The sequence below is a fragment of the Coffea arabica genome, chromosome 10c (assembly GCF_036785885.1).
Source record: "Coffea arabica cultivar ET-39 chromosome 10c, Coffea Arabica ET-39 HiFi, whole genome shotgun sequence".
NCBI lineage: Eukaryota > Viridiplantae > Streptophyta > Magnoliopsida > Gentianales > Rubiaceae > Coffea > Coffea arabica.
The window spans coordinates 7,567,047-7,579,174 of record NC_092329.1 but is presented as its reverse complement, the minus strand read 5'-3'; the positions used below and the strand labels follow the sequence as shown (position 1 = coordinate 7,579,174).

At 35.7% G+C, this 12,128-nt stretch overlaps 1 pseudogene; it reads right to left on the bottom strand.

The window, feature by feature from the left end:
* Positions 1 to 120: 120 nt before the first annotated feature.
* On the bottom strand, positions 121 to 1,488 carry LOC113715055 (nodulin-26-like; annotated as a pseudogene).
* Between the last annotated feature and the right edge of the window lie 10,640 nt (positions 1,489 to 12,128).

The window sequence follows — 12,128 nt, the reverse complement described above, 5'->3', positions numbered from 1 at the left end:
TGATAGTACTTGCATTTGATGGATACAGAAGTAGTAAAAATAATGAGAAATTCCCATACCAGAGCAGAATCCATTTGCATACAAAGATGCCTCAGGCTTCAATATCGAGGGATATCTCATTCACACATCAGGATGTACGTAGAAATCATTATGGTCGACATTGGTGCTCTCTTCCTTTTCTGATTTTGGCTCTGGCATGCGAAGGAGACTGTATGCTAGCATTGCAGCCAGGGCTCCAAGGATGGGTGCCACAATGAAGACCCAAAGTTTTTTATTGACACCAGATGCTATTGCAGGACCTATGCTTCTTCCAGGATTCATTGATGCTCCAGTGATGGGTCTGCATTTTTCATTTACGCTCTTTTGCCTTTTCAAGGGAGACGGAAAGAATTGGTCATACAAGAACTTGAATTTACCCGGCTATGATAACATTAAACAACATGGTAACTCCGGCTGCCACTCCAGATAATGCCTTGTTCTGTTTTCATGAATCAAACAAAGCTTTTCATCAGAGATCACAAGAAAAGTTTCTACAACAGCAAAACTAGCTTGCATAAAATAAATGAGGCAAGTCGATACTTGTACGGTTATATACTCGATATAATGCATTTAGCTTTTAGTCATTTTTTGAAGAATTACTTGCTGAGCGATCATCGGTTGCTGCTCCACAGATGATGAACATTAGAATGAAAGTGATAATGATTCCCATGCTATTGCTTCAAGATCACTGGTTGAACTTCTGTACTGAGTAAGAGTAGGAAGTATATCATGTTGGCCATGGAATAACACCCTCAAGGTTAGGCATGCAAGCGTCGAACCATTCAACTGGGAGACAACATAGATAGCCACCTACAAAACAATCACATGCCAGGATGCATCCTAATCACAAACTGATACATGGAAAGAAAGCAAAAACTGTGTATTTTTTTAGTACTAGCAGATTGCTTCATGCACTTAGTTTGAAATGTTGTAATTACTGCATGTGGAAAGAAATTTTTCTACCTGCACCAAAGGAAGTCTAGAAGCTGCACCGAAAGCAATGGTGACTGCAGGGTTGAAGTGGGCACCTGAGACGTGCCCAAGTGCATATATTAGAGCCATTATGACCAGACCCCAGATGAGTCCTATACCAACAATTGTCAGCGGAGTTATCCTATCAACAAGAGCCGATCCACAACCCATAAATGTGAATATGTAGGTGCCAACCAGCTCTGCAAGAGCGTGTTTCACAAAGTAAATGATAAATTTCAGTACGCAAAAACTATATGGAAATCACACTATCAGTAGTACATGATGCGTAATAATCAACAAAGCTAAACTGATCACCTTCTGATAGTTTGAAGGTGACTCAGGCTTTGGAACCTTTTTGGCGAACATTATTCGCTTAACAGTTTCCTTTGCTTGCTCCACCATATACAAGTCATCACGGGAATTCCTTGTTGGAGAATTCATGCCAACTATTGAAGGTGAGTCGGGCTTATAGGCCATGGTAGGTGATGGTCTCCCGTTGGTTGGCCTTGGTGCAAATCAGGCTAGTAGTAAATTTTTCTTTTTCCTTTTTCACTAGCAGGCTAGTTGTATTAGGCACACTGATTTAGTAATCGAGTGTTGCTATTTATACTAGGCTTGTCCAATCATTTCAATTGCGATGTAATGAATATTTTAATTAGCAGATTCATGACAATGACATTAGGCTTAAGACACATTCAAAATCAAGATTTACATGTGGAGATTCTGGCGCAATTCCTTTTTTAAGAATGTGCTGTTAGAGGAGTATTTAAGTATTCGGCTGATATTTGTGCTATTGTCGTATTGAAGACAAAATGGACGGGAAAAATATACTTAGTTTTTTTCAAATTAATCCCTTTAACATTCGGCAAGAATCCTTAGCCGGCAAATTACGTGAAGAAAATACATGTATCAGAAATAAGGAAAGGCTTAGGGCGAATTCTGCCACATTTGATGATGGCCGAGTGTAACGCTTTCGGTCCACAGGCTGGCTCAAGTAATTTTCGAACAGAATCACATATTCAAAATGATTAACTCAAATTACTAAATAATTCATAGGTTTCGAGTTTATATACAAAATATTTCCATTACTTCCCATTGATGCAAGACAAATCTTGGGGGCTCATATTCACCCTCTTAGGCTCTTTGCATCCTCGCAGTTTCACTCTGCATACAAACCATGGGATGTAAGATAAATCTTAGGATCTCACATTCACCTCCCTAGGATCTTTGCATCCTTGCAAAAATGGTATTTTCTGAGAGACCATGTGATGTGAGACAAATCTTGGGGTTTCATATTCACTCTCTCTTGAGACCTTTGCATCCTTGCAAAGATGGTCTCATCTCATGCAGAATCCATACGGGATTCACTCTGATATTAACTATGACGTCCTCGGTCCATAAATTGGTTCAAGTAAGTAAAACTACTGATTCAAAATGGTTAACTTAATTTTCTAATTAGCCCATGACCCCAAATATATATACTTCCTTTCCTTCCCATTGATTTGGAAAAAATCTTGGGGTCTCTACACCAGGACAATAGGAAATCACTAAAGAGTAAAAACAAATTAAGATTAGAAGCCAGGAAGAGAAGGCTAATTAACCAAGTCTTGAAATTCTTCGGCTTGTGTAGGGTGTATGTGGGCGATAAAGGCTCGTCTCCACAGGACTACTTTTTTTTTTTTGTCATCACTGGGGTATCGGGCCTACACCCGACTATTTGCTATTAGAAAGATGTAAGCATATTTGGCCAAGGTCTCTACTAACTATGCTTGATACTGATTCCAAAGAAAATAGGGATAAACCTTGGATTGACGCGGAGGTCTTTGTCAAAATCACAGGCATTCATGATTATGCAGATCAATCAAGTGGACTTTTAGGTTGTTTGCATGCTTTTTTGTTTAATCATTTTTTCCATGATTTATGTGTTGAGCAAGTTTGTGAGCAGTGGCAGAAAAAACCAGAACAAGTCTAAGTTGAGCAAAATTGCCCAATCCAGCCTCCTGCGGCCAAAAAAAAAAAGTGCAAATTATGCAAGAGAAAAAGCAAGTTAAGTTGTCGAGTTAACAAAATAAATAAATAAATAAACGAATTGACCAAGGTAAGGATTATAGCCGCACTCTTGTTTTACAATTGTGTGACAGCTGCGTTTTATGATTGAAAAAAAAAATTTCCCAGCGTTAGTGGGGAAAAATGATAATGAAGGCTTGCCCAAAATCTAAGCGGCTGAAATTACTAAAAACACAAGACTGCAAAGTAAGAAGCAAAAGCCGGCAGCACCGGGGAAAATCTCAGTAGCATCGCACTTTCATAAAACTAGAGATGACAATTGAGGCGAGTATCCACGGGATTGGGATAGAGCGGGGGCATTTTCTCCTTTCATTAAAAAATGAGGTGGGGGACGGGAGAGTGTACCCTTGTCTCGTCACCCGCTTGAACAAAATAAATATATAATATATTTAATATTATTAATATAAGTATTATATCATGTATAATTATTAATTATGCTAATAATTATACATTTATAGTAAATGATTATTAGACTTTTTACTAATTATACATTTATCCTATTAGCTCGTGAGTCGTGAGGAAAGTGAGGTGGAGCAAGGGGAAGGTTTGGACAACGAAGTGAGGGGTGGGAGAAGGGTCCCCCACCCTGTTGCCATTCCTGCTTCCTATAAAAAACCAATACATTTAGGGCCGTCAATAAGTCCAGATGAACCAAAACCCAACCTATTCAACCTTAAAAAAGCATGTTAAGTCTAATTTTTAATTGGATTTGACAGAGTTTGAACCTAAATATTATATCAAAATTAAATATGATACGAACTTGGGTCATGTTAGGCTTGATTAATACTAGACCATACATAAGTGTGTTATATATATATATATATATATATATATATATATATAGACACACACATACATACATGTTATAACATATTATACATAAAATGTTATGAATTTATACATAAATTTATAGTAATTCATAATTATAAAATATATATTATATATAATTATATATTTAATTATGAGGTTGGCTTGAACCCAATTTGAGACCAAAATTTATAAAATAGCATGAGCTGAATTTGAACTTTTCAATTTGAACTCGAAGCTTGAATGTCCAAAATCTAAAAACTTGCATATTTTGTGAGGCGAGTTTGCACTTGCCAATACCCCGTCTAAAAACTCCAATCGACATCACTAAATACATTTGAAAGCGGCTAGCCGAGAACAAGGCGGCAGCTCCTTCTCCAGCAGCACAAAAGTCTATAAGTACTGCAGTACTTAGCTGACAGCGAATTACAGAAGAACCATTTGTTTAATTATTCACGTACTTTTCTTTACTTCTTCCGTAGCATCTGGGCTTGGAGGAAGTCCAACCTTTATTTAAATGGCTTGACATGATTCTCTTTGACTATGAAATGTTTACGTGCATACGTACATATGTACGTATATACATACATGTATATCTATTGAAAAAAGAACAGATTTGTGTTTTCCAATATAGGCAAAAGTTGGTTTGGCTTGGACCAGGCAGCGAAGCGGGCTTGTAGGCTTGCAATGGATTTTCTATCCCATTTTCTATGTCATTATTTATTTTTTTTAATTATATTATTATTAAGTGTCATATTTTAGTTTTTAAAGAACTAACAATATAATAAAAAGTGTAACAGATAACAACACAGAGAATGAGACACAAAATTCGTTGAGTTGTAGGCTCGTAGCCTGTTGTAGCATTGCACCTACAACTGTAACCCGGCAACGGTGGATTTCCCGGCTATTAAATCCAGTTAGCTCCAACTGGCTCTCTAGTTCCATAATCAACTGGCAGATTTCTTCTCAGGGAAAAGACTTGAGAATCACCGATCATGGAATCCTGATCAAACTCTCCCGATACATTTTAATGCTTATAATTATTTAAATTTGCTACCCAAAAAGGAAAAAATAAATATCCCGATGGAGCTCTCCTGTCTGATCCTGCATGTAACTATTTACTTAAGTACCAAAACAAATAGCTAGATACATTGAGATTACACTTGGATGGTACCCTTTTGGCAATTGGAACACATTAGGCTCCAAATCTAATTTTGAGTTAACGTTAGATGGTTTCTCGAGAAAATTTGTGCTATGTCTACTAGAGCACCATGGAAAGAAACAATAGCAATAAGAGCTAAACTTTAAAAAAGAAATAATGTTAATTAAAAATGCCCCGGTATTTATTAGTGGAAGTGTTTTTCCATGTACCTAATCTCCAGGACCCCAACTTAATTGAGTACATTATAGAAAACTAACATCGCTGTGGACCATGGTCATATACTCATATGCATGGTCAACATTATAATTGTTGTTGTTATTATTATTAGGGTTGTCCTATTTTGTTTTTTGAGTGAGAAAAATATTGAGGCACAAACTAGAAAAAAAAAACGTTCGTATTTTATTATTACTACTACATATATGTTTGTGTAACCATAGAAGTAGAAGTACCAACATAGAGATTAGTGACGGATCTACTTATTGGTCAGTAGGGAAAGGAATTTTTCAATTCAAGACACATGATTGTCAAAAAACAAAAAAAAAATTTTATCCGTCTAATTTATCAATGATGACTGGTAGAAATTCAGTACAATACTGTACCAATCGGTCAATTGTTAACAACTTTCAATTAGAGAAATGATAACCTCAAGCATAGACTCAACATTGTAGGGAGTTCATTTTACTTGTGAGTTTCTTTTATAGGCCAAAAGAAAGGGTACTTTTATGAGTTGTAGAGCATTAGAGAGTTCTTTACGTTCTCTAATCTATTTGTACCCTAGTTCCGCCACTCATAGAGACTATCATTTTATCAGATCTTATTAACAAAATTGTGAGATATTTGGACCCGAGGAGCGATCTATATATCATGAGGAGTACTAGACCGCAACCCTAGTCATCGTAGACAAAACCGAGCCGGAGACTTCCATTTCTCACCGTGGAGGAAGGTATTGCATGAGAAATGTGAGCTCCCTATCCCACGAAGGAACGATTTATAAGATTCAGATCATGGATTATTAAATAACCTTGATTAATCATTTTGATCCCGTGGTTCAACCCATAGATTCCATACCGTAAGAAATGGTATCAAGGACCCATGGATTAGTCCATAGATTCGATACCGTTACCAATTGTATCCGATTATCAAGTGCCATTACGAATGGAATTGTCAAGTGTTATCAAGTGCCTTTACAGAAGTGAACCCGAAACCTTATTAAAAGGTGTTATTAGAGGCATTCTTCGTGAGCCGTTATTAAAGGTGAACCTGAAGTATTATTAAAAAGATTATAAGAGTCACGTTCTTCAGAAGTGGTGAATCTGAAGCATTATTAAAAGTGTCACGCTCTTCATAAGTGAATCCGAGACCTTATTAAAATGAATTATTAAAAGTGTTAGAGGATTCTTTAGAAGTGGTGAACTTGAAACATTATTAAAAGTGCCATGTTCTTCAGAAGTGAATCCAATTGAATTAAAAGTCGTTATTAAAAGTGTTAGAGACTTCTTTAGAAGTGGTGAATTTGAAACATTATTAAAAGTGTCACGTTCTTTAGAAGTGAATTCAAGTGAACTTGAGGCATTATTAAAAAGTTGAACTTGAGGCATTATTAAAAAGGTTATAAGTTTCATGTTCTTCAGAAGTGATGAAACTAAGGCATTATCGAAAGTGTCACATACTTCAGAAGTGAATCTGAGACGTTATAGAAATAGCATCAATAACTAATAGTCTATGGATCCGGTACCGTTACAAATGGTATCAAGGACTAATTGTCATACAGGAACTTCCAAAACGTTATAGAAATAGCATCAAGAACCCGAAGAAGTGAACTTGAGATGTGTCATGTTATTCAGAAGTGAACTCGAGACGTTATAGAAATAGCATCAAGGACCAATAAGCTATGGATCTGATGCCATTACAAATGGTATCAAGGACTAAGTGTCATGCAGGAATTTTTGAGGTGTTATAGAAATAGCATCGTGTTAGAAGTTATTAAGTGTCACATTCTTTAGAAGTGGTGAATCTAAAGTATTATTAAAATTGTCACGTTCTTCAGAAGTGAATCCGAGGCGTTATAGAAATAGCATCAAGGACCAATAAGCTATGGATTCGATACCGTTACAAATGGTATCAAGGACTAAGTGTCACATAGGAGCTTTCAAAGCGTTATAGAAATAGCATCAAGGATTCAAAGAAGTGAACTTAATGTGTGTCATGTTCTTCAGAAGTGAACTCTAGATGTTATAGAAATAGCATCAAGGACCAATAAGCTATGGATCCGATGCTGTTACAAACGGTATCAAGAACTAAGTGTCATGTAGGAGTTTTCGAGGTGTTATAAAAATAACGTCGTGTTAGAAGTTATTTAAGTGTCACGTTCTTTAGAAGTGGTGAACCTAAAGCATTAATAAAAGTGTCATGTTCTTCAGAAGTGAGTCCGAGACGTAGAAATAGCATCAATAACTAATAAGCTATGGGTTCAGTACCATTACAAATGGTATCTTGGACTAAGTGTCACATAGGAACTTCTAAGGTGCTGTAGAAATAGCATCAAGGATCCAAAGAAGTGAACTTGAGACATGTCATATTCTTCAAAAGTGAACTCGAGACGTTATAGAAATGGCATCAAGGACCAATAAGCTATGGTTCGCGGCCCGTTACAAATGGTATCAAGGATTAGGTGTGATGTAGGAATTTCCGAGGTGTTACAGAAATAGCACCAAGGACCCGAGGAAGTGAACTTGAGGCATATCACATTTTTCAAAAGTGACGCCAAGGCATTATTAAAAGTATCACGTTCCTCAGAAGTGAACTCGAGGTGTTATAAAAATAGCATCAAGAACCAATGAGCTATGATTCCGGTACCGTTACAAATGGTATCAAGGACTAAGTGTCACATAAGAGCATCCGACACGTTATAGAAATAGCATCAAGGGCCAATAAGCTATGGATTCAGTACCGTTACAAATGGTATCAAGGACTAAGTGTCACGTAGGTGCTTATGAGATGTCAAAGAAATAGCATCAAGGACCCAAAGAAGTGAACCTGAGATGTTAGGCGGTCCTTGAGCTATGGATCGGGTACCATTGCAAATGATATCAAGGACCGTCAAGGACCAAGGAACTAAGTAAGTGTCATGTACGACCTTCCAAGGCCTTATAGAAATAGCATCAAGGATCCGAAGAAGTGAACCCAAGGCGTTGGCCGTTACAAAAATAGGTGCACAAAAAATGTTGGGTTGTACGTAGATTAATTGAATCGAGTTACTGCAAAGTAAGGTGACCGACGGCTGACTTTCGCCTAAAATAAAACTCGCCTTCACCCGTTAAAAGCATTCGGTGAAGTTTCTGGTTTGAAGGACGCTTTATTCCTCCAAGTTGCGTTCTCCGTTTAGCCACCTCCTCTTCGTTTAACGTTTTCTGGATTGCAAAAAAATCTGCAAACCTTTCATGTGCAACGGCTTGCATCATTTGTCTTGTTCGTTCTCAAGAATTGCATGTTTTGGGGAAGAAAACAAAGGGGATAGCTTTGCAAACCGATGCTTTTATTGATTCTTTTTAACGATCTTACGTAAGTTGACTTGGGGCAATCGGTTGATCGGTTCTTTTTCAAAGGGTTGGAGCTCTTTTGCCTTGGGTTTTTTGTTTCAAACAATAATGATGTAAGTTGGAGCTAGCTAGCGTAACCCGTTTTAAGACAAAGTACGACTGTAGGTTAAAAATACGTTCAATATTTTGTTCTTCTCTTTTAGGTACCATGTCATCCACGATTCTCACCGAATTGAGGAATGAGATGTCGCAATGGCAACAGCTATATAGATCGAGTTAAACCCCAACATTTTGTCCAAAGAAATGATAGGGCCCATGAGCTGTTCATGTGTTAACTTCATTTATCAATTTTTCAAGCCTTTTTCTGAAGATTAAGAACATTATTGTTTTTTCGTAAACTCGATTAAGAACGTATTAGAGTGCAAAAGTCACCAATTGTTTGATCTAGTTTATTTTGAAGTTGCTTAGTTACTCTTAAATTTTGAGATATATTCCCATTTATCTTTTCCGTTGAAAAGTGCATAACAATCTCTAGCATATAAATGTCAAAATTTTAAGATTAAGACTACTCCTTTCTCTATTTAAGATTAAAACTACTCCTTTCTCTAGTATACAGTATTATTTGAGATAATTACTATAACACTTTTGGTGATGTAATATATGTGAAATAAAAAGATGATTGAAAATATAAAAAGGTGGGTTGAAAAATATGTTTATGATGTAAGTGAAATATTATTTGAAAAAATTTGATATCCAAATACTCTCGGTATCCTTTAGGTTTGAAAAATTGTAGAAACTTCCATCAAGAAAAATAGTTCGGTGCTCGGTTTGCTAATATGAGCAAAAAATTCCCGTTCATAATCTTAAAATGCCCTTAGATAATTATCCTCCACAAAAACAAAGTTCTTTGACAATGTTAAACTCAAAACATTACTTACATACTTTTAAAAGGTATTCTTGCAAATAAGTTCCCATACCCTCAAAATATTCGAACTTAAAGGGTACTGTCTAAAATTATCATAAACTTGAGGCGAGGTTTGTGAAATTATCCCCTTCTTAATTAACCCTTTGAATGGTTAAATTTGTATCGCAATTTTCAAATGTGGAAAGCTAAAGGATAGCACGTTAGTAGTTGGCATAAACGACTATAATCATGTTCCTCTATTTTTGCCTTTTCGGAAACCAAATCTTTTCAACATTGTGTCCCACGACATGGAGTTATAGTAATAGCACTTCCATGTAGACCTTCTTATATCAATAATGAGATAGTAACATTTTGCTTCCATTAGGTTATATGATTAATGGCCACTGAGATCATGCCTGGTTTTAATCTGAGTTTTAGGTGTTAAGAGTCCTAGGGGTTTCTTTAAGTACGTTGTAAATGAGAAAATGACAAGTGTAGGACCTAATTGAAAAGTGTACAACTTTTCAGGCCATGAAGCCTATCATCCATGTTGCCTCAGTTGTTGTAACTTTTCTTCATACTTATTGTTAGGGTCCAATAATGTTGTATGCAATTAGTAACTTAGAAGGCTTAGTTTGAATTTAAACAAATTGAGGAGAAAAAGGAAAAAAAAAAAAAAGAAAAGAGAAAATCTCTATTCAACCGTGGAAAAAAATAGAAGAGACTTGGACTGAAATTGGGATAATCGAGAGAAATTGAGACTATTGTTTAAGGTCTTGATATAAATTTGTAGTTCCAAACTTTGCCTTAACATGTTGAAGGACAGAATAGAATTCTGAAATGAATGTCAAATCAGTTTATTGCTTTCTTGACTCTCAAACACCCCCAATTTCTTAGTGTAAATTTAGAATTTTCTTTTCTTTTGTTTATTATTTCCAAAATTCTTACAGGGCTGCATAGTTTTGGTCAGTTTAATTTGGTTACCTAGGTTCTCCATCACAAATTTAACATTTAAGCTAAAGTACACTTTTCCATAATCATCTCCTCTCTTCTCAAAGGAAAATGAGAAAGAAAAGGAAAAGAGAAAGAAAAAAAAAAGGTAGCAAATGGTTAAAGTTGTCAATTTATTAGTTTGATTTTAACTTTTTAATATATACCACTAGTTTTAACTAAAAATATAACAGCCGTACTTTAATCCAAATCATGAGAAAGTTGAGCATAAAATTTTCAAATCATTGGGAGGTTATGTAGCAAAATATCAAACTATAACAGAATAAAAGGTATTTCATTCTAATTTTATTTAGACAATAAAGTTTCGACTCCAAAAGATATTAATTTTAGCCACCATTTCCTTAACCAACTAAATAGTAAGAGACTGTTTTTTGGTTTGAAAAAATTAAAAAGAAAATCCACCTAAATTAATAATACTAGTAAATATGTTGTGGTGCTGTGCACGTCCGGATTACTGATGGTGGACAGTGAAGTGAAGGCGATGGATAAATATTTTGGTGGACAGGGACCGCTCAAGTCAAGGAACATTTTCAAGGTCAATCTTCTTGACCTGGTCAACCAAGTTACCGATTATCAACTCTGCAATAAATTATTGAACAGTTGCAGGGTTTCTTCCGTATTTTGTATATCCATATCTATATCGTATTTGTGGTTTTTCTTGTACAATTTAGACACGTTATTGCAGCATTTGTTCAAGCTGGCAATTCAAGATTCAACCCTTGGAGTGATTATCCACTGCTTTCTTCCTCTCCTCCACAGATCTATCTAAGATCCTTGTACATTTGCAATTTATTCATTCACTTTCGGAACCGCATTTGCATCCTTATCCTACTTCCTTGCCTTCTTGCTGTAACAAACTCGGCAATTTTTGTTTTCATTTTAGTACTCTTTATTTTTTTATATATACTTTTCTTCCCTCACCTTTTGAAAAATTGCTGTAGACATTAAAACAAGAGATTAATGAATGATCAGTCAGTCGGTCAGTCCTAGATAAACAGAACTAGTCCATGCCCACAACGTTTACGTGACAGTTTTCTTTCTAACTTTCAGTGCTACTCGTAGCAATGAAGCATGTAAATGATTGATTTGTCTAACTAAAGCATGCAAATGCGCAAAAACCCAATTAGTGTGCTATGCTTTTAACTTGACATCTAATTGAATTTCATTGCTTTTAACACCCTGTTTATACGTCTTGTACCAGACTTAACCAAGAAGGTTTTTTCTTTTTGATTCTTTTATAAGTAAATCTTATATACACTAACAGTGTATGCATTATCACCGTTTGATTTATTACATGTGTGAAATTCAAATTTTGCATCGTTGGCATTCATCCAACGCTGCTGACAGTGTATACACTATCAGTGTAGAAAAGATTAATCCTTCTTTACTTGGTTCTTTTTTTGGAAGAGTTATGCTAGTCTAATACGATTACAATTACAGCACGTAACAAATTGCAATTTATAAATAATTGAAGTCAAGGTAAATGGTCAAGATTTCTCAATAAATCACGTTCAATGTTGACGCGTTCAATGTTGAGTTGTACTTTCATTATGCAAGAAGTATACATGCATATTGTGTGTTGCACAACTATGTAAATGGCCATTGCTAAAACTATGTAAGGCCCTCC